At 45.7% G+C, this 25,859-nt stretch overlaps 1 pseudogene; it reads right to left on the reverse strand.

The window, feature by feature from the left end:
• Positions 1 to 3,051: 3,051 nt before the first annotated feature.
• The window catches only part of LOC136577077 (protein ELFN1-like), a 34,395-nt pseudogene continuing 11,587 nt past the window's right edge, over positions 3,052 to 25,859 (reverse strand).

Below are 25,859 nucleotides of genomic sequence, written 5' to 3' on the forward strand. Positions count from 1 at the left end.
CAATTACATGGTTGGTTTACCATATGCCTAATAGCATTTCCTTCAAGAGAATGATAGATAATGGTGGTAGGTTTACAAGCATGGGCTGAATCTCAATGTCTTGCTGAATCAAAGATGCCCTTGTTTGTAGAAAGGCCATGAGGTGTAATACCCAGAACTGAACAGGAACAAGACTGGGTCATTTCTTATGACAGACCCAAACATCATAAATAATGCATTTTTACCTATTATCCATCCTTATAAGCTTCATAAGCCACATTTTTGGACATGCTCCAACTTTACTACATCTAGGTGCCTTCAATGGGAGCTGACTGCCTAAAACACAAGAAATGCCCCTGTGTATAGTATAGTACATAAAGCAAACACTACTGTATTCTCACATTTATTTTCTGTATTACTGATAAATAAAGTTAATTAGGTACCTTTATGGGTAATACAAGAATATTTTGGGGAATCAAATGTGATAGACATGCTTTGTCATTTCTTGTTTTCCTTAGTTTTGGCTTCTGTACGCTTTAACTAACATTAAAGGAATTGTGCGTATTTACACCATTGATGACCCATCCTCAGGAGATACACACTGACAGCCACCAGGAGAGCAACTCATCAGCCGGGGTCCTGAACAGGAGACCCCTACCAATCAGCTATTGATGACCTATTGTGAAGCCTCAATTTAGATTCTTCTATGGTACCCGTTCTTATCCTTCTGTACTACCCCTCTGAATATGATATAGATACCCATGAATAGTGTTGAGCCAACTGAACCAGTTGAACCCTGTTTCAGGTCAAACGTTGCTAAACCTTGGGCGGTACATCCTAGACGAACCCACTAAAAGGTAGTGGTGATCCTGTGTCTCAGTGGTTAGCTCTGCCTTGCAGTGCTGGGGTCCTAGGCTCAAATCTGAGCAAATACAATGTCTGCATAAAGTTTGTGTATTCTCCCTGTGTTTCATAATAGCCACCCTTATTTTTATAGCATACGTATAATATTTACATGGCTTGATATTTTCTGTCTCCACTGGGACTCACAATCTATATTCACTATTAGTATGTTTTCTCAAACTCAGCAAGAACATAAAACTCCATGCAGAGTTTGTCCTTGGTCAGATTTGACCCCAGGATCCCAACACTTCAAAATATTAGTGCAAACCACTAAGCCACCATGCTGCTGCTGCTTCCCCTCAACAAATGTATACATTATATAAATAAAGATGATCATTTTTAGGAGGAATAAACCCACACAAACGAAGAACATACAAACTCCATGCAGATGTTGTCCGTGGTCAGATTTGAACCTAGGACCTCTGCACTGCCAGACAACAGTGCTAACCATTGAACGACCACACTTCTTCCTTCTCTTCCTCCTTCTTCCTTTAACTCTTCTGGAGGAGGAAGAGAAAGAAGAAGAAGAAGGATAATGGCTCAGTGGTTGGGTTCAATTCTGCCAAAAGGCAACATCTGCATGGAGTTTGTATGTCTGTTTGTGTGAGTTTGCGCCCACACTCCAAAAACATACTAACAGGTAAATAAAAATTGCGAGCACCAATGGGATAGTAAATATCAAGTGATCTAAAGCTCTATGTAATATGTATGTACTATATCAATAAAGATGATTATTATGAAATACAGGAAAACCATACAAACTCCATGCAGATGTTGTCCTTGCTCAGATTTGAAGCTAGAGCCTCAGCCTAGCAAGGCAGCAGTGCTAGCCACTGGACCACCCCCACTAATGTCACACAATAATTTTTAAGGGTATTGGTGAAGTTCTGGTTTGTTTTGAAATAATTTGGACTGAACAGACATTTTTGCTGAAATTTGGCGATCTGGCTGAACCAAAGTTTTCGAACGTTGGTTCAACACTACCCATGAAGTTGTATGGATTCTTGAAACTCTATTGTTGGAACCTTTCCAGAGTGGGGAACTGGTTTAGTATGATGATGGTACATCAGCTAATGGTCACAATGTGATTTCTTATGAAAATAATATATTTATCTAATCATCGTCAATAAACGACACACAAGACTGGAGATTTTTGTAAGAGTGTCATCTTTTCTATTTCTCATTGCAGTTTACCTCTTCCGGAAAAAAACAATCACTCAGTGAAGAAAGAAAGAAACCGACCCCCAAAAAAGCAACAAACGTAGAATTTTTTTTTTTTTTTTAACAAAATAAAGTGAAATAATAGAAAACGACCTCTTCTAAAACCCATGATTAAAACCTGATACTAACATGGTATTATTTTTTTAATCCTTTAGCAGGTCCTGGAAAGACGAGCAAGGCCTTGCAATTGTGTGTTGTACCGGCTGCCAAAGGGTTAAGCTCTAGGTTTATATATCTATCTATAGATTTATTTCTCATATTTAATTTCTCTCTCTCTCTTTACAGCAAACGTTGCAAATATAGAAATTTGTATCTGTACAGTGTAATAGTGATCACAGTTTTGAATGCAGCTGTAGGTGTTTAAATGGGAGCCTTCTTGTAGGCAAAGTCGGCACTGGAAGACTCAGTTGAAATACAAATTAACATTAAAGGGGTTGTCCCGCGGCAGCAAGTGGGTCTATACACTTCTGTATGGCCATATTAATGCACTTTGTAATGTACATTGTGCATTAATTATGAGCCATACAGAAGTTATAAAAAGTTTTTTACTTACCTGCTCCGTTGCTAGCGTCCTCGTTCCCATGGAGCCGACTAATTTTCGCCCTCCGATGGCCAAATTAGCCGCGCTTGCGCAGTCCGGGTCTTCTGCTCTCTTCAATGGAGCCGCTCGTGCAGAATGCCGGCTCCGTGTAGCTCCGCCCCGTCACGTGCCGATTCCAGCCAATCAGGAGGCTGGAATCGGCAATGGACCGCACAGAAGAGCTGCGGTCCACGGAGGAAGCAGACCCCGGCGGCCATCTTCAGCAGGTAAGTATGAAGACGCCGGACCGCCGGGATTCAGGTAAGCGCTGAGCGGTTTGTTTTTTTAACCCCTGCATCGGGGTTGTCTCGCGCCGAACGGGGGGGGGGGGGGGGGTTAAAAAAAAAAAAAAAAACCCGTTTCGGCGCGGGACAACCCCTTTAAGGAAAGGAGTTTTACTGTCTTATTCCAGTTCTTGTTGCTGTTTTTTTTTTCCGTTTCATTTTTGTCCTGCAGTGATGAAGGGATAGAACAAAATTTCACAGGAGTCAAACCACGCAAGTCAGAATATGAGATAACATGCGATAATGCGTTACAGAGTTCCGACCGCTCCTACTATCTCACACGGCTCTTATTTTTGCTTGATTTTTTTTCTCTTCTTTTGTTATAAAAAGAAATTCCTCTTCACAGTTTTAGCGTATATTTTTTGTTTTTTTTCCTGATTTGCTGCATATGCTCATGTTTTTTGACTTGATTCGTTATTTAGGTTTCTAAGCCATTGTATTGTTTTTTTCCGCTAGATTAGATATAATAGTTTTGTTTTTGTTTTTTTTTTCCATTCGTAAAGACAGTTTTGAATAAAAAGTAGCTGCTGCTAGTTGGAGTTTGGTCCTGTTAACCTCTTTACCGCTAAAGGGACCTACAGAATCTGTGTACCATGTACCCACAATGCTCTGCTGGGCACTCTTTCTAGGACAGGGTTAAGGTTTACGAAAGAAAGAGTTAAGTCACGAGTAGCTGGAGGCAAAGGGAAGAGGTGAGGACTCAGGACTTGTGCTGGGCAGAGACGCCCTTCCAGTAGTCTAGGATGTCATGGAGATCCTCATCTTTGGCAAACTGGACCTTTTTGCGCAGGGCATGACCGGCTGCCATATACTCTTCCTCTTTGTGGCGTTTGCGGAGCAGTTTGAAACGTTCCCGGATGCTGTGGGAGGGTTTGCACGTGTACTCTGGACTGGAGGTGTCGCTCAAATTGTGGTAGTGAGGTGAAAGTTGGGAATAAGCCAGTTCCCTTGGACGCGGTCGAGTTAAAGGTTCCAGTATGGAGGTTTTGCGACCTACTATGTTTTCATGCTGAGACATAGGCTGCTGTTGCTGCTGCTGTTGCTCACCTTGATGTGAGCCCGGATAGGAATGCCAGTGCTCCGTATACTGACGGATTTTTTCAGCTTCCGCTCTTAAAGGGGTTGTCCCGCGCCGAAACGGGTTTTGTTTTTTTTTCACCCCCCCCCCCCCCCCCCCCCCCCCGTTCGGCGCGAGACAACCCCGATGCAGGGACTTAAAAAAAAAACAGCACAGCGCTTACCTGAATCCCCGCGCTCCGGTGACTTCTATACTTACCGGTTGAAAATGGCCGCCGGGATCTTCTTCCTCCGTGGACCGCAGCTCTTCTGTGCGGTCCATTGCCGATTCCAGCCTCCTGATTGGCTGGAATCGGCACGTGACGGGGCGGAGCTACACGGAGCCCCATTGAGAAGAGAAGACCCGGACTGCGCAAGCGCGTCTAATTTGGCCATTAGACGGCGAAAATTAGACGGCAACCATGGAGACGAGGACGCCAGCAACGGAACAGGTAAGTGAATAACTTTTTATAACTTCTGTATGGCTCATAATTAATGCACAATGTACATTACAAAGTGCATTAATATGGCCATACAGAAGTGTATAGACCCACTTGCTGCCGCGGGACAACCCCTTTAAGATTGCAGCAGCGGGGGTCACAGTGAGGATGGTATCAGCAGTTGGAGAAGTCTTCTCTATATACTGTGCTTCTGATTTATGTGCAGACCCTTCGGAACGAAATGACCTTGGACTGTGGATAGACCCACTGGAAGATGTGCTAGAGCGTTTTGGAGGTGCTTCCATGCTGTGATGCCTCTGTAAGGGATGGGTGTAGCTTTCCTTATATACTGGAGAAAGAAAACCATGTTTGCTGGGAATCTGTTCAGATATCAAGACCAACTGAGGCTCTGCTGTAGAGACAGCTCCCGACATTACGCCTTGGAATGATGTTGTCTCTGGCTTCAAGGCATCTATACAATTATTTATAATCTGGTTGACCTTGTCTACCCCCTTAGCAATGGTGGATATCTCTCCCTCTGAACTCTGAGTGTCCGGTGGCATGGACAGTTCACAGTCTCTTCTCTCAGATTGTTCACCAGTTCACACCTCCATGTAATTCCCCTTCGTGGCTTTAGGGGTTTCACTGGTTTCTATCAGTTTGTACTGTTCCACTTCCCGCACTAACGGCAAATAGGGGATGCGGGACATTGATTCTGGACCCATCATCTGTCCTTGAGACAGCTGACTTATACTAGGTGTCTCCATTTCAGGATCATATTTAAGTTCAATGATTCTTTTCTTCATACTACCACCTGCTTTTTTGTGCTTTTCCTCTTTTTGGCGCTTTTTGCGCAGGCAGTAGTATACAATACCCAATATTATTACCATACCAAACAGGCAGCCAAGAATAGTCATAATATAGTGAGTGGCGGTGGATGGGGTAGGCACATGTTCTTGTTTGGTATGGCTGCGAGTGTAAAAGGCTATGCAGGTGTGGTTGAACCTGAGAGAATTACGAATAGAGGCGACACAGTAAGTGTAAGTTGTGTTGGGTTTCAACCCGTCCAATTTTATGGATTCTTTCTCTGCCTTCAGGTTTCGAATGTCAGTAAAGAAGCTATTATTGTACTGGACCAAGATGTACATCTTGCTGTAAGGGTATGGTATTTCGGCCACTAGAACTGCATCTGAATGGGTTTCTGTGTTTAGGTTCACACTTAGGCTGACTTTGGAATTGGCAGGAGGAGTATAGACAATAATAAGGGGTGTAGTCCCATCACCGGAGAAACAGTCTTCATCAGAACAAGGGCTTTCAGGTGGACCAGTGGTGGCTTGGTACTTCGGAGACATCAAATATGGCATCATTGTATAAGACCCATCTGTGCAGAGAGATGACAGCATGCCAAGTGCATTATGATAACTGGATCGACCCTGACCCACCAAGAAATAACCTGTATAGTCAGGTGGAGAATCGCACTGCATGCGGTCAAAAGTACGAGTCATGTTGGTGAATATATCCAACCACTTTAGGAAGCCCAGAAGCTCACATGAGCAATAGAAAGGATTACTGTACAACTCACAAATAGTCAGCTTACTGAGGCCCACAAAAGTATTACTGTCCAGCCTCTGGATTCGGTTCATAGATAAGTCAATGTTCATAATGTTTGGGCACTCCCAAAAGGCATTAGGAGTCACAGTTTCAATTAGGTTTGCATGGAGGTAGAGATACTCCAACATTCCCAGTCCCCTAAGAATTCCCTCAGTCAGACTTCGTAATCTGTTGTGACCAAGCTGGAGCACCTGCAAATTGGACTGACCAGCAAAAGCTCCATCTTCTATATATGACACCTCGTTCTTAGTGAGGTTGAGGTACGTTAAGTTGTCGAATCGGCTAAGTGAAGAGTAGTGAACGCTCTTTATTCTATTCTCATTGAGCCTCAGGTCCCTTATGGTGCTATTAATGTGCCGTGGTATAGACTCATAAGGTGGCTGGTTCTGACTGCAGATAGCAAGCCAAACAAAACCCTTGTTACCTTCCATCAGCCAGCAGTCTGCCTGTACTTTACCGGTGTATAAAAGTGCAAACAGAACAAACATCCATAAGCAGAGAGCTGGCATTGCAAATCCTCTGTGCCTAGCCATGGTAAATGATGCCCCAGCGTGGAGACTCCTTGGTACACTCTAGTATTTGAGAATACAGTAACTTATAATGTGAAGGACGAGCCTCCTTTTTTCACTTTTCTCCTCACCAGTACAGCATTGAGTGCAGATCCCAAGTCTTTGCCAGAGGAAGACCACCGACGAGTAGTTGCAGTCTATTCTGCAAGAACGTTGGAAGAAAATTCCTTGTGCATATTGAGTGCTAAATTTGGAGTCACTGACGATAAAGACACATTCGCTGGTCAAGCTGGTCTCCAAAGATAACACATTTATTGTCTGCAGTTCAATCCCATCCTGATTCTGCATCACATTTCACCAACTTCTTGTCTGGGGTCTTTTGAGGAGTTGATGTTTTTGTAGAATTCATGAGTCTCCCTGTAAACAAAAAAAACACATATTAATACAAAAATATTTTGTCACATTCAGAAAAACATTTTGTTAGAGGGTTCTCATAGAAGAACCTGATCACAGCGCGTACTCATGCTGGGGCCACCACTGATAAGTTATTCTATTTCCCTGCAGTGCCCGCAGGGGAAATGAAGCATTGCATGGTGCCCACTAAATTCATTGAACAGAAAGGCCCCCATACACACTAGGGAAAAGTTGACTGAACCTGCTGATATAACCAGGACTGTCTGACTATCATATATATGAGGGCCTCCAGAATTTCACACCAAATTCCGCATCAAAATTAGCTCCAAATGTTGTGGAATTTGACATAGATCCGCAGTGCAAAATCTACTGTAGAACATCCACTGTGGACACTCCATGGCCAATCCACCCTATGTGGACATACCCTAAAGAAGACATACTCTTCTTGTCCAATCCCATGCAACTCCTGTTCTGATGATGCTGCAGCGATGACATCACTAACACCAGGGACATGTGACCTCTGCAGCCAATCATCAGCTTATTTTGATCAGAGACTGACTGCAGCGATCACATTTCCCATTGTAAGAACATCATCTGGACTATTACACGAAGAGGGGGACCAGACGCTGTTGGGAACAGAGCAGTGGGGGACCAGGTGAAGGGAATATGTTATCTTGGTCATTACCTTTGCCCAAAAATGTTATGCCTGAATAAATATTTTAATTGACCGTAACGACCCCTGACTGATGACATAGCATGTCGATCGCTCACATTTAAAGACCTTTTACACCAGGCAATTGTTGGGTAAGGAATGACCTATTGGTGTCCACTTTGATCAGCTGTACATTCCTTGCTTACATTAGGGGGTGTGCTAGGAAAAAAACGATAATTTTTATGTCTACCTAATATATGGGATTGGTTCACAAACAAATGAATTATTGTTTGTCATTGGACTGCTTCTCCTATTTACACTGGGCAGTTATAGATCACTCAGCCAATAATCACTCCATGCAAAAGGCCCGTAAAGGGGTATTCCCATCTTGGCATAGTACAGCTTGCTACACTGTTTCCGTGACTCTCATTCACGTCATTGAGAGCTACAGAACAGCGCTGGACTGAAGAAAACGAGAAAAGCTCAGATTATGAAGACAACGTTAACATATAATCTAGTAGATATCGTGGTGGGCCGTATTAGCCTCACAGGTTTGCACACATATTCCGTCCATCCTTGGATATACTATGAATGAGGCGCTGCATTTGTGATATTTTGTTGTAAAACTACGTTTGAGAATAAATTATGGAATTGTCTACAAGTAATAAAGCAATGCTATTATTGTGCCAATTAGCTGGGGAAATGACAAATGCAAAAAGAAACCGGAAAGCATACTCCAGCAAATCCAATTCTGTTTCGATGATGGATGGCAGGAACGATACAGGAAATCTGAAATTGTATATTCAGATTTAGGCTGGCTTCACATGACTGTATTTGCGCATAGAAGTCACTGGGGATGCGCAAATGTGCCGCAATACGCTAGCAGATGTGAAAAATACTGTGGAATTGTGCAGAATAAGGAACACAACTTGAACTCATTAGAGTAATTTTGGCTGGGAGGATTGGTGCCCATTTCTGTGCATGTGCAGAAAGTACAGTAAAATACACTGCTGTGCGCTCAAAAAGAAAGCACCGCTTGTTCCATAAAAACACAGCGCGATAATGCACATATGCTCGTGTGAATCTGGCCTATGTAGCATAACAAGTTGTCCAGGATTAAAAAACGAATCTTCATTTTATTTTCCAAAAACAGCGCCACTCTTGTTCATTGGTTGTGTCTGGTATTGCATATGCATTCAAATACATTAGCCTAAGGCTTTACACACGAGTGTATATCGGCCGCTGTTTTCACAGCCAGCCGATATACTCTAACATCTGATGCATTGGATTCCAATGCATCAGTTCAGATGGGCGCATTCCCGCGGCGTAAAAGCGCCCAGCCGGACAATATAGCATTGGGCGCTTTTACGCTGGGCAGCAAAAATAGTCCTGGAACTATCTTTCTGCTTGGAATACGTCGGCTGCTGCATAGACTCCTATGGGAGCCAATGACAGCTGCGGAAAAAGGGCGGTGGGAGGGAGTTTAGCAGCGTGCCTCCGCCCCTTGTCAGCTGTTTGGATTGGGAGGGGGAGAGACGGGGGTGAGGCTAGTTGCTAAGCTAGTGCCGGCAAGGGAGAGGGAAGGGGGAGACAGTATAGCGGAGCTAAACCATATCCCCCTGTCCGACAGCATTTCGGGCTTGGCGTATATATGGCGGACTTGGCGTATATATGGCGGACTTGGCGTATATATGGCGGACTTGGCGTATATATGGCGGACTTGGCGTATATATGGCGGACTTGGGACGTCTGAACGGGCTCACAAACGTTAGATTGTGGGCGAGCATAAAAACGCTGACGCCCGTGTGAAAGAGCCCTAAACCAGTGTTTCCCAACTCCAGTCCTCAGGGACCCCCTACAGGTCATGTTTCCTCAGTGGTGCGCAGGTGATGTAATTATTGTCGGTGCCTCAGACATTGCCACAGGGGTTCTTACCATAGGATATCCTGGAAACATGACCTGTTGGTGGTCCCTGAGGACTGGAGTTGGGAAACAGTTGGGTCACAGTCCTGGAAACTCCTCTATGAAATGACTATTTAAGCAACTGTGCAATCTATCCAGAAACATCTCATAGTCTAATTTCATTCACATGGAAAGTATTGTAATTTCATCTACAGTATTAGCCGCTACGGTCTCCTGTGGGAAGTGTAGCACCTGGCACATTAAAATAAAATGACATTATACAGCATGTAGTTAATGAATAGTGAGCTGCGTGACTGGGACCTAGGAGTCCCCTAAATGAGTTTAATCCCTAACATTGCAAAATTGAGTTAGGCGGCTCGCCTCTGTCTTTCTGCTGTTATATCTGGTTTTCTCCCTCACCCAAAATGACTTTTTCTTGCCATAGAAAGTAGTGTAATAAACACATTTTATCAGGACCAGAGTTTAATTTCAACTCATTAGAGCAAGCAATTTGACGGTTATTTGCACTCCAAAGTGTGAATGAAATGCTGGCATTAAGGAAGAAGAGACATGAGAAAGCTAATCTCACAGTTTACTGCAAGACTGCGACCCGTCTGGGGACCGGAGACTTGGTTTTAGATGCAAGAATATTTCTTTCATGTTTCTGTTTATCTGATGCCTAAATACTCACAGGAGAGATTCGACTAGTGTGGGAACACAGCCAGCAACGGACGTACATTACTACTCATGTCATCGCGGGCCGCTACAATCTAATCTGCTATATTGTATCCAGCTAGGCTAGATTTGTTCGGACTCTGGAGGAAATTGGAGGTACAGTATTTCTAGGGTGCCCTATTATGGTTCTGTGCAAACATAGCAGTTAGTAGAACAGAGTGCAGGAGACCTTATGGTTCTGAAAGACAAGCACATTTTACAGGTCACATGCTATAACGGAGTATATTACGGCTCCATGACGATTTTGATACAGAATTAAAAATGACTTAATTCTGCAGGCAATTCATCCAAATCCACATGCATAACCAATGTTGATCGCAGCATGTAAAGGGTTCACAGAGGGAGGGGACTCCCTCTGCAACGTCATTTGCCCCCTGCTATGTAATCACAGAGGGCCAATGGCGTCCAGGTTTGCCATGACCTATGATCGCTATTATAACGGATACATTGCAGTACAGGTAACATGGTATAACTGAGTATATTACGACTCCATGCAATGTACTGAGTCCTGCAATATACATTTCACTGAGGCAAAAAGAGGTCTATTTCTTAAAGTAAGTGCCCTTCACAGTATAGACACAATCAACACTAAATTTTATGAGCACTTTTAAAATTAGGGCTGGAGATAAACCCAGAAACTAAGTTGTTTTTACCTGCAGTTAGGAGAGTACAGAGAGCAGAAACTTATGACTTCAGACATACAGACAACACATATACAATAAAACAACTATACCTGATGCTTATTTCGGAGGTACAATGGTGAGGATTCTTGAGAGCAATTCAGAGCCCGATATTATATAAACCAGTTTCTTTCTAAATGGTGGTGGTGAAGTTGGTCAAAGATTTAGGGTTCTGCCTTAAATTAGCGAATCAGTATGTGAATATTGTGTAAGGGGGAATACTGCAATGGATTATCATAATGACCCGAGGTTCACAGGTCCTACAGGGACATAGAAGATGTAAAAAAAGAAAAGAAAAAACACGTAAAAGATGGAAACAGAAAAAAAACTTTTTTACGCACTTTACCCTCTGCTTAATTTTTTTTAAGGAAGCTATATGTTTGGTATTGTTGCATACATAACAAGCCATACAATAAAGAGGAAAAGGAAAATAATAGCTGTGCTCAGTGGAAACAATGGGAATGGCTCACAGTAAAAACGAACATCTCTGTAAAAGATGTCCCCTAGAAATACCAGTGTGAGATAGGATATCACTTACTAGTTTCCTTCATGAATCCCCCTGCTTGTATAACAGCGGTGAAATAGAGACTTTTCTCCAGACCCGAGAGTATTCCAAAAGTTAGGTTTATTTCAAAAAGGGTACAGTTTGCAGGTAAAAGCAAAGCAACACGTTTCGGCCTAAGATTGGCCTTTTTCAAGCCATACAATAAATTGAAGAGAAAAAGGTGAACCCAGGAAGCTTCAGACCTGTGAGCCTGACTTTTATATTGGGAAAGATCTTTGAACAACTATTAAACAGCATGTATGCAAGTACTTGGATGAGAATGGAGTAATTAACCAGAGCCAGCATGGGTTTGTAATAAACAAGTCATACCAGACTAATTTCCTTCTATGTCAGAATCACCGAGTGGGTTGATCAGGGAAATGTTGTAGATATAGTAGATCTTGACTTTATTAAAGCATTTGACAAAGTATCTCATACTATACTTCTTAAAGAAATGACCAAATATGGGATTGGCAAGGCAACTGTTAGGTGGATTCACAACTGGCTGAGTGATCATACTCAAAGAGTGGTCATAAATGGCTGCACATCCAAGTGGAAGAATGTATCAAAAGGGGTACCACAAGGCTCTGTCCTGGGCCCAGTGTTGGTCAACATTATTATAAATGATCTAAACGAGGGAATTAAGGGAATACTGATCAAGTTTGCCAAAGCTAGGAGAGATAGCTAACACTAAGGAAGAGTATTCAAAAAGATCAAGAAAAGCTTGAATAGCGGGCGGTAACTAACAGAATGGTATTTAACAAGGAGAAATGCAAAGTCTTACACCTAGGCAAGAAAAATGAAATTAAAGCACCTACAGAATGGGAGAAACTGAGCTAAGCAGCAGACTGAACATGAGTCAACATTATGATACAGTAGCAAACAAGGCAATTTTGGGATGTATTAAAAGAAGCATAGAGTCTAGATCACGTGAGGTAATTATCCCCCTCTCTTCTCTTCCTTAGTCAGACCTCATCTGGAATACTGTGTCCAGTTCTGGGCACCCCAATTTAAATAAGACATAGACAAAACGGGAGCAAGTTCAGAGAAGAGTTACCAAGATGGTAAACGGTCTGCAAATCATGTCCTATGAGAAACGGTTAAAGGATCTGGGAATGTTTAGCTTGCAAAAAAGAAGGCTGAGAGAAGATTTAATAGCTGTCTACAAATATCTGAAGGGCTGTCACAGTGCAGAGGGATCAGCCCTATTCTCATTTGCACAAGGAAAGACTAGAAACAATAGGATCAAACTGAAAGGGAGGAGACACAAATTAGATATTAGAAAAAACTTTCTGACAGTGAGGGTGATCAATGAGTGGAACAGGATTAGAGATGAGCGAGCACCAAAATGCTCGGGTGCTCGTTACTCGAGTCGAACTTTTCGCGATGCTCGAGGGTTCGTTTCGAGTAACGAACCCCATTGAAGTCAATGGGCGACTCGAGCATTTTTGTATATCGCCGATGCTCGCTAAGGTTTTCATTTGTGAAAATCTGGGAAAATCAAGAAAGTGATGGGAACCACACAGCAACGGATAGGGCAGGCGAGGGGCTACATGTTGGGCTGCATCTCAAGTTCCCAGGTCCCACTATTAAGCCACAATAGCGGTAAGAGTGCCCCCCCCCCCCCAACAATTTTTACTTCTGAAAAACCTTCATTAGCAAGGCATACCTTAGCTAAGCACCACACTACCTCCAACAAAGCACAATCACTGCCTGCATGACACTCCGCTGCCACTTCTCCTGGGTTACATGCTGCCCAACCCCCCCGCACGACCCAGTGTTTACAGTGCACACCAAAGTGTCCCTGGCAGCCTTCAGCTGCCCTCATGCCACACGCTGGCCTCATAGCCACACCACCCTCATGTCTATTTATAAGTGCACCTGTCATGAGGAGGAACCGGAAGCACACACTGCAGAGGGTTGGCAGGGCCAGGCAGCGACCCTCTTCAAAAGGGGTGGGGCGATAGCCCACAATGCTGTACAGAAGCAATGAGAACTCCAATCCTGTGCCACCTCCATCAGGAGCTACAAACGTGGGCATAGCAATGGGGAATCCATGTGCCACACAGTATTTATTCTGTCAAGGTGTCGCATAGCTCAATCCACACTGCAAGGGGAAAGCCGTCAGCGCTCTGCCCTCTACCCAAGTCAGTCAGTGCCTTTGTGCAAGACAGGTCAAACACCGCGATGGGAACTAAGTTTGCACCAACAGAATAGGTGGGTCCTAGGAAACCCAAGACATGAACAAAAAATTGATCTGAGCGGCCAAACATGGCAGACTTGCACCGCGCCCACGACATAGGCCTCGGCCCACAGCTTCAGCAATCCTAGGCAGGAAGCGGACTTTCACTGCACCAAGGACATAGGCCTCTGCACAAACCCTAAGCAATCACGGGCCTACAGCGGACTCCTATGCTAGAGTAGCTGTGCACGTCTCATTAGCGCTGTATTGCTCCTGTAGTTTGTCCCAATGCAGTGCCCCGGATAGTAGAGCTAACGTCAGATTAAAAACAGGTGGGCTTCGGCCGACACTGCATGCCCCAACCTGACCGTGGTTTTTAATTCATAGACACAGGCAGGTACAAATCCCCAATGTGAAGTCCCTGTGGACCCACAGCATGGGTGGCTCCCTGGAACCCACCGGCGGTACATAAATAGATCCCATTGCAGTGCCCAGCACAGCTGAGGTAACGTCAGGTTTAATGCAGGTGGGCTTCGGCCCACACTGCCTGCCCCAGTCAGACTGGGGTTCTCTATAAGTAGACACATGCAGTTACAACTCCGTGTGGACCGACCGCATAGGTGGGTCCCAGGAAGCCACCGGCGGTACATAAATATATCCCATTGCAGTGCCCTGGACAGCAAAGCTAACGTCAGATTAAATGCAGGTGGGCTTCGGCCCACACTGCATACGCCAACCTGACCGTGGTTTTTAATACATAGACACTGGCAGGTACAAATCGCTAATGTTAAGTCCCTGTGGACCCACAGCATGGGTGTCTCCCTGGAACCCATCGGCGGTACATAAATGTATCCCATTGCAGTGCCCTGCTCAGCAGAGCTAACGTCACATACAATACAGGTGTGCTTCGGCCCACAGTGCATGCCCCAGTCAGACTGGTAATATGTACCTTAACAGTAACCGCATTGGTGGGAATGTGGTGGCGACTGCGAACCTAGTAGCGCGGTTTTATTTAGTTGGTTTTCGGAATGTGGACAGGATTAAGTGGGCCGTAGCGGGGGGATGGTTGGGGGGCTCTCTTGTTGTGTCGGTAAAGGTGAAATTCTTGGACTGCCACCAGACGGACCAATGCAAAGGTATTTGCCAAGAATGTTTTCATTGTTGGAGGAGGAGGGGGATGTTTTTGAGGCACTACGTGTCATCTCCACGTGTCCGTGGTTATATGCACCTTAACAGTAACCGCGTTGGTGGGAAATGGCCTCGCCACCATCATGTCTTTGGGAAGCCTCCGTTTCCACACCCCAATGACATAGCATTAGCAGCGGTATAGGCAGAGCCCAGAATTAGTAACATTTCAGCGGTAGCATTAGGGACAGGCCCCAGTAACATATCACTAGCAGCATTATAGGGGGAGCGCAGTATTAGTTCCATTTCAGTAGTAGTAGCAGTCAAGACAGGCCACAGTAACATTCCCGATGCAGCAGTTTAGGGAGATAACAGTCTCTTTCACATTTCAGTAGTTGCAGTATAGACAAGGCCCCAGTTACATTTATGTAGCAAAAGTGTAGGCCAACCCCACACACCTTGCAGTAGCATGAGTGCAGGCGAAGCCCATAAAAATTAATTGGATTACACTGTAGGCGAGGGCCCAAAAAAATTGGTGTACCAACAGTACTAATGTACCTCAGAAAAATTGCCCATGCCCAACCAAGAGGGCAGGTGAAACCCATTAATCGCTTTGGTTAATGTGGCTTAATTTGTAACTAGGCCTGGAGGCAGCCCAGTTAAAATAAAAATTGGTTCAGGTGCAAGTTTCAACGCTTTAATGAGAATTGAAACGTATAAACATTGTTTACAAAAGTAATATGGCTGAGCCTTGTGGGCCTAAGAAAAATTGCCCGTTCGGCGTGATTACGTGAGGTTTCAGGAGGAGGAGCAGGAGGAGGAGGATGAATATAATACACAAATTGATGAAGCTAAAAGGTCCCCGTTTTTTATGGTGATAGAGAACGATGCTTCCATCCGCGGGTGCAGCCTACGTATTGTTTAGGTACTGCTGCTGTCCGCTGGTGGAGAAGAGAAGTCTGGGGAAATCCAGGCTTTGTTCATCTTGATGAGTGTAAGCCTGTCGGCACTGTCAGTTGACAGGCGGGTACGCTTATCCGTGATGATTCCCCCAGCCGCACTAAACACCCTCTCTCACAAGACGCTAGCCACAGGACAAGCAAGCACCTCCAGGGCATACAGCGCGAGTTCAGGCCACGCGTCCAGCTTCGACACCCAGTAGTTGTAGGGAGCAGAGGCGTCACGGAGGACGGTCGTGTGATCGGCTACGTACTCTCTCACCATCCTTTTACACTGCTCCTGCCGACTCAGCCTTGACTGGGGAGCGGTGACACAGTCTTGCTGGGGAGCCATAAAGCTGGCAAAGGCCTTGGAGAGTGTTCCCCTGCCTGTGCTGTACATGCTGCCTGATCTCCACGCCTCCCCTGCTACCTGGCCCTCGGAACTGCGCCTTCTGCCACTAGCGCTGTCGGATGGGAATTTTACCATCAGTTTGTCCACCATGGTCCTGTGGTATAGCATCACTCTCGAACCCCTTTCCTCGTCGGGTATGAGAGTGGAATGGTTCTCCTTATACCGTGGGTCGAGCAGTATGTACACCCAGTAATCTGTAGTGGCCAGAATGCGTGTAACGCGAGGGTCACGAGAAAGGCATCCTAACATAAAGTCAGCCATGTGTGCCAGGGTACCTGTACGCAACACATGGCTGTCCTCACTAGGAAGATCACTTTCAGGATCCTCCTCCTCCTCCTCCTCAGGCCATACACGCTGAAAGGATGACAGGCAAGCAGCATGGGTACCGTCAGCAGTGGGCCAAGCTGTCTCTTCTCCCTCCTCCTCCTCCTCAACGCGCTGAGATATAGACAGGAGGGTGCTCTGACTATCCAGCGACATACTGTCTTCCCCCGCCTCCGTTTCCGAGCACAAAGCGTCTGCCTTTATGCTTTGCAGGGAACTTCTCAAGAGGCATAGCAGAGGAATGGTGACGCTAATGATTGCAGCATCCCCGCTCACCATCTGGGTAGACTCCTCAAAGTTTCCAAGGACCTGGCAGATGTCTGCCAACCAGGCCCACTCTTCTGTAAAGAATTGAGGAGGCTGACTCCCACTACGCCGCCCATGTTGGAGTTGGTATTCCACTATAGCTCTACACTGCTCATAGAGCCTGGCCAACAACATGTGCAGCGTAGAGTTCCACCGTGCGGGCACGTCGCACAGCAGTCGGTGCAGTGGCAGATTAAACTGATGTTGCAGGGTCCACAGGGTGGCAGCGTCCGTCTTGGACTTGCGGAAATGTGCCCTGAGCCGGCGCACCTTTCCGAGCAGGTCTGACAAGCATGGGTAGCTTTTCAGAAAGCGCTGAACCACCAAATTAAAGACGTGGGCCAGGCATGGCACGTGCGTGAGGCTGCTGAGCTGCAGAGCCGCCACTAGGTTACGGCCGTTGTCACACATGACCATGCCCGCTTGGAGGCTCAGCGGCGAAAGCCAGCGGTCGGTCTGCTTTGTCAGACCCTGCAACAGTTCGTGGGCCGTGTGCCTCTTCTCTTTTAAGCTGAGTAGTTTCAGCACGGCCTGCTGACGCTTGCCCACCGCTGTGCTGCCATGCCGCGCGACACCGACTGCTGTCGATGTGCTGCTGCTGACACATCTTGATTGTGAGACAGAGGTTGCGTAGGAGGAGGAGGAGGAGGGTGGTTTAGTGGAGGAAGCATACACCGCCGCAGATACCAGCACCGAGCTGGGGCCTGCAATTCTGGGGGTGGGCAGGACGTGAGCGGTCCCAGGCTCTGACTCGGTCCAGGCCTCCACTAAATTCACCCAATGTGCCGTCAGGGAGATATAGTGGCCTTGCCCGCCTGTGCTTGTCCACGTGTCTGTTGTTAAGTGGACCTTGGCAGTAACCGCGTTGGTGAGGGCGCGTACAATGTTGCAGGAGACGTGGTCGTGCAGCGCTGGGACGGCACATCGGGAAAAGTAGTGGCGACTGGGAACCGAGTAGCGCGGGCCGCCGCCATCATACCTTTGAAAGCCTCCGTTTCCACAACCCTATACGGCAGCATCTCCAGGCTGATAAATTTGGCTATGTGCACGTTTAACGCTTGAGCGTGCGGGTGCGTGGTGGCGTACTTGCACTTGCGCTCCAACACTTGCGCTAGCGACGGCTAGACGGTGCGCTGACAGACATTGGTGGATTGGGCCGAGGACAGCGGAGGTGAGGGTGTGGGTGCAGGACAGGAGACGGTAGTGCCTGTGTCCTGAGAGGGGGGTTGGATCTCAGTGGCAGGTTGGGGCACAGGGGGAGAGGCAGCGGTGCAAACCGGAGGCGGTGAACGGCCTTCGTCCCACCTTGTGGGGTGCTTGGCCATCATATGTCTGCGCATGCTGGTGGTGGCTACCCGGCTGATCTTGGCGCGACACAGGTTTCACACCACTGTTCGTCGGTCGTCTGTACTCTCAGTGAAAAACTGCCAGACCTTTGAGCACCTCGGCCTCTGCAGGGTGGCATGGCGCGAGGGGGCGCTTTGGGAAACAGTTGGTGGATTATTCGGTCTGGCCCTGCCTCTACCCCTGGCCACCGCACTGCCTCTTGCAACCTGCCCTGCTGCTGCCCTTGCCTCCCCCTCTGAAGACCTGTCCTCAGTAGGCGTAGCAAACCAGGTGGGGTCAGTCACCTCATCGTCCTGCTCCTCTTCCTCCGAATCCTCTGTGCGCTCCTCCCTCGGACTTACTGCCCTTACTACTACCTCACTGATAGACAACTGTGTCTCATCGTCATCGTCCTCCTCACCCACTGAAAGCTCGAGACAGTTGCCGGAAGTCCCCAGCCTCATCCCCCGGACCCCGGATACTTTCAAAAGGTTGGGCATCAGTCACAACAAACTCCTCCAGTGGGAGAGCATTCGGAACCATTGCTGCCCATTCTGGGCAGGGGCCCGAGAACAGTTCCTGGGAGTCTGCCCGCTCCTCAGAATGGGTCATTGTAATGGAGTGAGGAGGCTGGTAGGAAGGAGGAGCAGCAGCCAGAGGATTCAGAGTTGCAGCAGTGGACGGCGCAGAACTCTGGGTGGTCGATAGATTGCTGGATGCACTTTCTGCCATCCACGATAGGACCTGCTCACACTGCTCATTTTCTAATAAAGGTCTACCGTGTGGACCCATTAATTGTGAGATGAATGTGGGGACGCCAGAAACGTGCCTCTCTACTAATCCCGCAGCAGTCGGCTGCGATACAACTGGATCAGGAGCTCGGCCTGTGCCCACACCCTGACTTGGGCCTCCGCGTCCTCGCCCGCGTCCACGTCCTCTAGGCCTACCCCTACCCCTCAGCATGCTGTATTACCAGTAGTGCAGAAACAGAACGCTGTAATTAAATGTGCCACTTATTGGCCTGTGGTTGGAGGCTGACTTCGCTTACGGAATGCACAGCAGAGCCAGGAAAGAATTTTGCGCAAGCCTGCTGTAACACTTAGCTGGCTGCGTATGAATTAGGACAACTACCCCCAGCACAGACCCAGTACACTGAGGACGGTCACAGGCAGCCCAAATAGATTTTTTTTCCCAAATGTTTTTGGAAAAGCCCACTGCCTATATACACTGTATATGTCTTCGTCCCTGCCTCACCACTACTGGCCCTGGACTATGTAAAATTACTGCAGACTGAGGGTGCAATGCTCTGCACGGCCGATATACAAAAAAAAAAAAGTAAAACACTGCAAAAAGCAGCCTCAACAGTACTGCACACGGTCAGATGTGGCCCTAAGAAGGACCGTTGGGGTTCTTGAAGCCTAAAATAACTCCTAACACTCTCCCTATAGCAACTCCAGCAAGACAGCACTTTCCCTAAAGTATGTCAGAACGCATCTGTGGCGAGCCACGGGAGGGGCCGATTTATATACTCGGGTGACACCTGATCTCGCCAGCCACTCACTGCAGGGGGGTGGTATAGGGCTTGAACGTCGCAGGGGGAAGTTGTAATGCCTTCCCTGTCTTTCTATTGGCCAGAAAAGCGCGCTAACGTCTCAGAGATGAAAGTGAAAGTAACTCGAACATAGCGTGGTACTTGTCACGAGTAACGAGCATCTCGAACACGCTAATACTCGAACGAGCATCAAGCTCGGACGAGTACGTTCGCTCATCTCTATTTATAAACTGCTATCAGACATAAAACTCTTCTGCCTCTCATCTATGCCATCTCAACTTTTACATACCTAAATATCACTGCACAGTAAGAGAAGTGAAGCTAATCATATCCATTTTAATTATGGCAAATGCAGATAGCAGTTTACCAAGGGACCAGATAGGAAACAAGGTACGAAACATCAAGAGGACATCTGGCAAACTATCAATTTGTTCAGAATCCCAATTATACTTAACTACTAAGTAACAGGGCTGAGAACTACATATATAGGGAGTATAAATGAGAAGATAAAGTGACGCCTCTAGAAGACCACCCCTGATCTAGGCCAGATGAGAATGAGATTTCAGGGCACTTACATGCTATGTATTTTTGCCCTCATTTTTGAGAATACAGGTGTCTACAGGGGACTGCTGGAACCAGATTCTCTCCCTATTCATAGTGACTAACAGAGGTGTAGGTAGGCTTTCCGTCCCCAAGGGCAAAGAATCAGTTTGGCACAACCCCACCCATCCTCGAAACTTTAGTCTTTACTTCCAGGTGCAATCTCTTTTTAAAAAAAACTGGTTTATAAGCTGGTAACAGACGGAAAACTCTTCTGCCTCTCATCTATACCATCTCAACTTTTACATACCTAAATATCAGACATGCCAGCTGTAAATTCAATATTTCTGACGCTACTTTAAATGGCTGTAGCTCCAATTTTATAAGGGCTCTAGACATGTTTTAGGTGTCATTTTAAAGCAGCAGTTTGAATTAGCACGAGTTTGTCCAAAACTTTTCCTGCAGAGCCAGCTCTGTTCTGGGTAAACTGTAGTTGGGTTAAATTACTAGGCTGGTGCCCCCCCCCCTATTCAGTCTTGACTGCACCTGGGGCACATGCCCCGCCAGCTCCCCCCTAGCTATACCCTTGTGACTAATCATTATGTATATCCATATATATCTAATATAGATCCCAGGATAAGATCAAGAATAGTGTAGGCCTCTGTGCAAAACATGTATGGGAGGGGGGCTTTTTAACTTTGGGAAGCAGAAAAATTAAGTAATTTGCATAAAGGGAGGAATGCATCATCCTGGTAATTTTTTATGCTACTTTTTTAGCATTTTTTTTTACCTTGTGCAGTTTAACCTGATACAGGCCTAGCACTGTAAATAAAGGGTGCAGGGTCCTGGGATTTAATTCTGTGTCATTGTAAAAATATGGCGCAGGATTAAAGCTCCTGCTCCTGTAATTTAGCAGGAGCAGGTTGGGTCCTCAGTTCACTGTGACAGCCAAAGACTCGAAGACTCCGAGTTTTTTTTACTGCCTCTGTCTTCTTTTTTGCAGGCTACATACCACTTAACGAATGCTATGCAGAGAATAGAGAAAGTAGAAGTGCCATTTCTGGTATTTGACCAGGCAATCAACCCCTTGGCATGACAGAGCTGCTGGGCCTTAGCAGGACCTGATCAGCTATAGGGACTATTGTTACTATAGGGGAATGTTTTCCCCTGTAGCTTGAGCTCCAATGGATGCGGCTCCTATAAATGTCCCAGTTACAGCGGAAAACTGCGAAATACAGGAAAAAAAATTATAATGTGAATGTCCCCCAGAGATTTTATATGATGTAATGGGGCTATAGATGTTAAAAGATAGTTACAAAAATAAGTTAAAAAATTATAGAAAAAATAAAAATATTAAATAAAAAAAAAGAAAATGACCCACCACCCACGCCAAGCTAAATAGTTGCCATATCCACCCTGTAATGCAAGACTATACAAATTATATATGGAAACATCCAAAATAAAATGGAGAACCTATTCCTGTACTTTATTTTAGCACAAATATACTAATTTTAAAATTAAAAACTATAAATTTTTAGAAAAAAATCTTTTTTTTTGTACACATTACAGACTTACGCACATGGGCGTATATCATCTGAGTTTTCACGCCCCTCCGATATACTCTGCCCCTCTGATGCATTGGCTTACAATGCATCAGTGCACAGGGGCATATTTCCACAACGTAAAAGCATCTGACCAGTGGCAGCTGCATAGATTCCTATGAGAGCCTATGCTAGCTGCCGGAGAAGGGAGGAGGGAGGGAGTTTAGCAGCGTGACTGCTAAACTTCCTCTCCCTTGTCTTCTCCTCTCAGCCCTTTGCCGCTGTTTGCAATGGGAGGGGGTGCGACAGTGGTGGAGCTAAGTCTCTCCCCTCCCATTGCTGGCTGCAGACAAGGGGTGGGAGCTTAGCTCCACCCCCACTCCCTCCCATTGCAAACAGCCGGAGGGGAGGAGAGAGGAGGTGACCCGACGAGGGGGAGGGAAGGGGGAATGTCGACCCAGGCCCCCTTGGCCCTGGCGTCTATGCGGGACATGCCTGTAAATCGCATACCGCCATGTAAATGGGGCTTGACTCTAATAAAACAAAAATGAAAAAAGGTATTAAAAAATAGCCCCACATGTCATGAAAAAACACAGCAAAAATAACTTTGGTAGCTGAAGAAAAAAAAATAGTGCCATAAAACCACCACCAAATTGTCTCTTAGGCCTGAAACATCCTGGTCTTTAAAGGCTTAAATAGTGACAAATTCTTATCAAACCCACATCCTTCTCTAGACACTTTTGAAACGTGGAGTGAGAGGGGTAACATTTGTTCTTTTTTTGGTGAAAATCAATAGTAAATTTGTTTACATAAATTTACATTAAAGAGGTGTAACACCTGGAATAAATGTGCCCTGCAGTCCTTTCACTGCTGTTTTTGCCCCTCAGGGCAAGCCAGACAAGATTTTTTTTTGTGCCCGCGCCTTTGTGTGCAAAACAAGTGCGTCTGATAGAATCATCGGTTTCCTATGTAGTGTTCACATGTCCAGCTTTTACAGGTGCAAAATGCTTGCACCTGCAAAAGATAGGACATCCGTGCCTGGGAAGGTCCGTGCTGTGTGGAAAGAGTCCTAGCGAGAGTCCCCCCACAGTGTTCAGTGATGACGGGTCTGCAGCGGGGATGAAGGAATCGCCTGCCACAGCTGTCATAGCTGTGACAGCTGTGGCAAAGGACCGCAATGCCACCCCATTGCTTTCAATGGGGCTGAAGGCTACTGCCGCCAGGACCATTTAAAGCAATGAGATGAAGGCAACCCCTGCAGTAATTTTCGGGGAAGGGCTGCTCATAACAGGCTTATATTTCAGTTTCTGAAACACGGACAGCTAAAGATGTGCCAAATTTATTTAGAGACGCATTTTCTTGCACCATATTTTGGCTGTAAACTGGCCGGTCTAAGTGAATCTTCCCCACTGAGTTCAATAGTTGTACTGCATAATCTTGCTTTCTAAGGACTCATTCACACGAGTGTGCGTTTTGCGTACGCATAATACGTTCATATTCATGGAATTTGAAGCGGAAAATAGTGCGCACCTAAACAAGATAGGACATAGCTGTGCGTTTTGCAGGAGTTAATGGAAACTCTTGCGCTGCCAATAGCCTCCCCACTGCTTACAGCAAGATATTTAAAAGATACTCCTGGTCAGAAACACCTTTTAAATGTCCTGCTGTTAACCCCTTAGTCCTCGCGGGGATGAGGGGACTCCCAGGGGGTTCCGTTAATCCCCGCGGGGAGTCCCCTCATCACTGAACACTGTGACAACACTGTCACAGTGTTTAGTGATGAAGGAACTGCAGCGGGGATGAAAGAATCAATGAATGGCTGAGCGCTGCTACTGATTGGTAACAGCTCTCAGCCAATCAGAGGCAGCGCTTTCTGGAGGCGGGGATTTTTCAATCCCCGGCTACCAGAATACAGAAGAAGACTGCCGGGGATGAGGAGAAGATCCGATTAGTGCTTCTAGGTGAGTTACCTTTTTTTACAGCTAGGGATGATTTTTGGGGTAGGGCTTATATTTCAAGACACCGAAAATTATCACTGTGGTAGATGCCTTCGTCCCAGGCGATCAGCTATTGATGACCTATCCAGAGGATGGCCATCAAGACAAGTAGCCATGAAAACACCTCTAAGCTGGTTTAAGGGATTGGATGGTGGAGGTCTCTAAATGGTGGAGACATTGCCCCTTTTGCCTATGTTATAAGCTGGCATTGATTCCTCTCCATAGAAGCTGGGTCTCATGACAATGAGTAATGAGGCAGTATTCAAAACAAACCATCATTTTTACAACATGCTCATTTTCTATGTGTTATCTCACGTAGCCCATCCTTGTGAACATATATGTACAGCAATATGTGGATAGGGTGTATACAGTGGATAGTGTAAACAATGCTTTTCAGCTATTCAAATGGATTGAAAGACTGGAGAAACTATACCATCCCCCGACCCACTCAACCCCCAGGTGTCTCCACACACTGTTTGGGTGCTCTCCTTAAGGAGACACAACACCCCTCTTGACCCACATCATAGGCCTCTCACAGACTAAGCCAGAAACCTACTGTACACTAATGAGGGGTAAATACCCTGAAACAGCTGTCTGTGTATGGTTCTCTGGCTTCCTATTACCAATCATTGTTAAGAATTTTTAGAAAGTCACACTGATTTGCAGGAATGCTGCCATACAATAGGGGGTGCTGCAGAGGTATTTTTCCATCTTCCTTATTTAAACATAGTAGAAAACGCAGTTGGAACTAGTCTAACCGCCTTTGCAACAAGAAAAAACCCTTGCTCATTCACAGTTGTATACTATAGAAAGAAAGAAAAGCAATACATCTGTTGACAGCTGCTTGCTGATGGTTTCCAGTTAAAAAAAATTATAGTTTTTTTTCCACACTGTAAAGAATTAAATGAACTTCAGAGCCGCTATATTCTACATTTGCCAACTATAGAGCCAATACTAATCAAAGATGGAGCTTCACTCTTTGACATTGAATGACTGGCACTGCAGCAGATGAAGTGTTGATCAATGGGACTGGTAGATAAATAGAGTTATTGGGCAGTTGGGTATCGCTGGCTTTTACTAACTTTGTAATTGGGTGGATTACACCTTGGGTTGAGTTCAGCAGAAAAGCAAACTAAGCTGGAATACAACTGGATGTGTGTCTAATTTTATTTCCTGGCAGCTGGTAAGGGTACAGCCTGTTTTGCCAATGTCCTGCTCATCTGTGGTTCTGGATCACTGTAACTTGGCAGAGAACCTGCGCGCTGGTCCCTCCATTATCTCTAATAGTGCTGCCAACATGTATTTTTCTTAATTTGTTGTATCCATTTTACAACCTTTCTTATACTGGGCTAAGTAATTTACAATCCTCCTGCCAAGTCAGCTGCCCACGGGAGAGTAGAGGGAAGGGTTGTTAGTTACTTACAGAATGTAATAACACACAAATGAGATAAAATAGCTAACCGATTCCTATTGCATTCCGAGTGCGGTCCCACACACAAGTACCTTCGGAAATTGCAGGGAAAGTAAGGCAATTTGCAATATAGCATTACTATGGTTATTTCATAGACCCGCTGTCTGGGAAAATGACAAAATAGAGCATTACACTTTGTGCTTTGTGCTGACTAAAAGCATTCAGGAGCCGTTTGCTTGGCAGAAACAGCAAGATTAAAATGCTGGGAGTCCTGGGAAAGTGATTCTCTGGTAAGGGTCTCTCCGCACGTGTGGGGACTACTTAGCTGTGTTTGGTTTTGAAAAGTGGTTTGTATTGACTGATACAGTATACAAAGTATATTCGCCAGCTTCCTGGAGAGAGATTATCGGGTCAGGTAAAAGAAAAAGAGATTTTATGGAGGGGTGAATGTGGACAACCTTCAATTGGGAAAGAATACTTTAAAAAAGATCTATGATTATTATTAAAACCAGCTTGTATACACGTTTCGAGGTTTGGGAGCCTCTTCCTCAGTACTTGCTGAGGTTACACATCTACAGATACACAGTTAGCATCTTTAGGCGTGTAACTCTGTTTTTCTTAAGAAGTAGAGGACAGAAGAACTGGGCCTGTCTACGTTTTTTGTGGATAGTAAAAAAGAATGGCATACAGAA

Source organism: Eleutherodactylus coqui, chromosome 8, assembly GCF_035609145.1.
Source record: "Eleutherodactylus coqui strain aEleCoq1 chromosome 8, aEleCoq1.hap1, whole genome shotgun sequence".
NCBI lineage: Eukaryota > Metazoa > Chordata > Amphibia > Anura > Eleutherodactylidae > Eleutherodactylus > Eleutherodactylus coqui.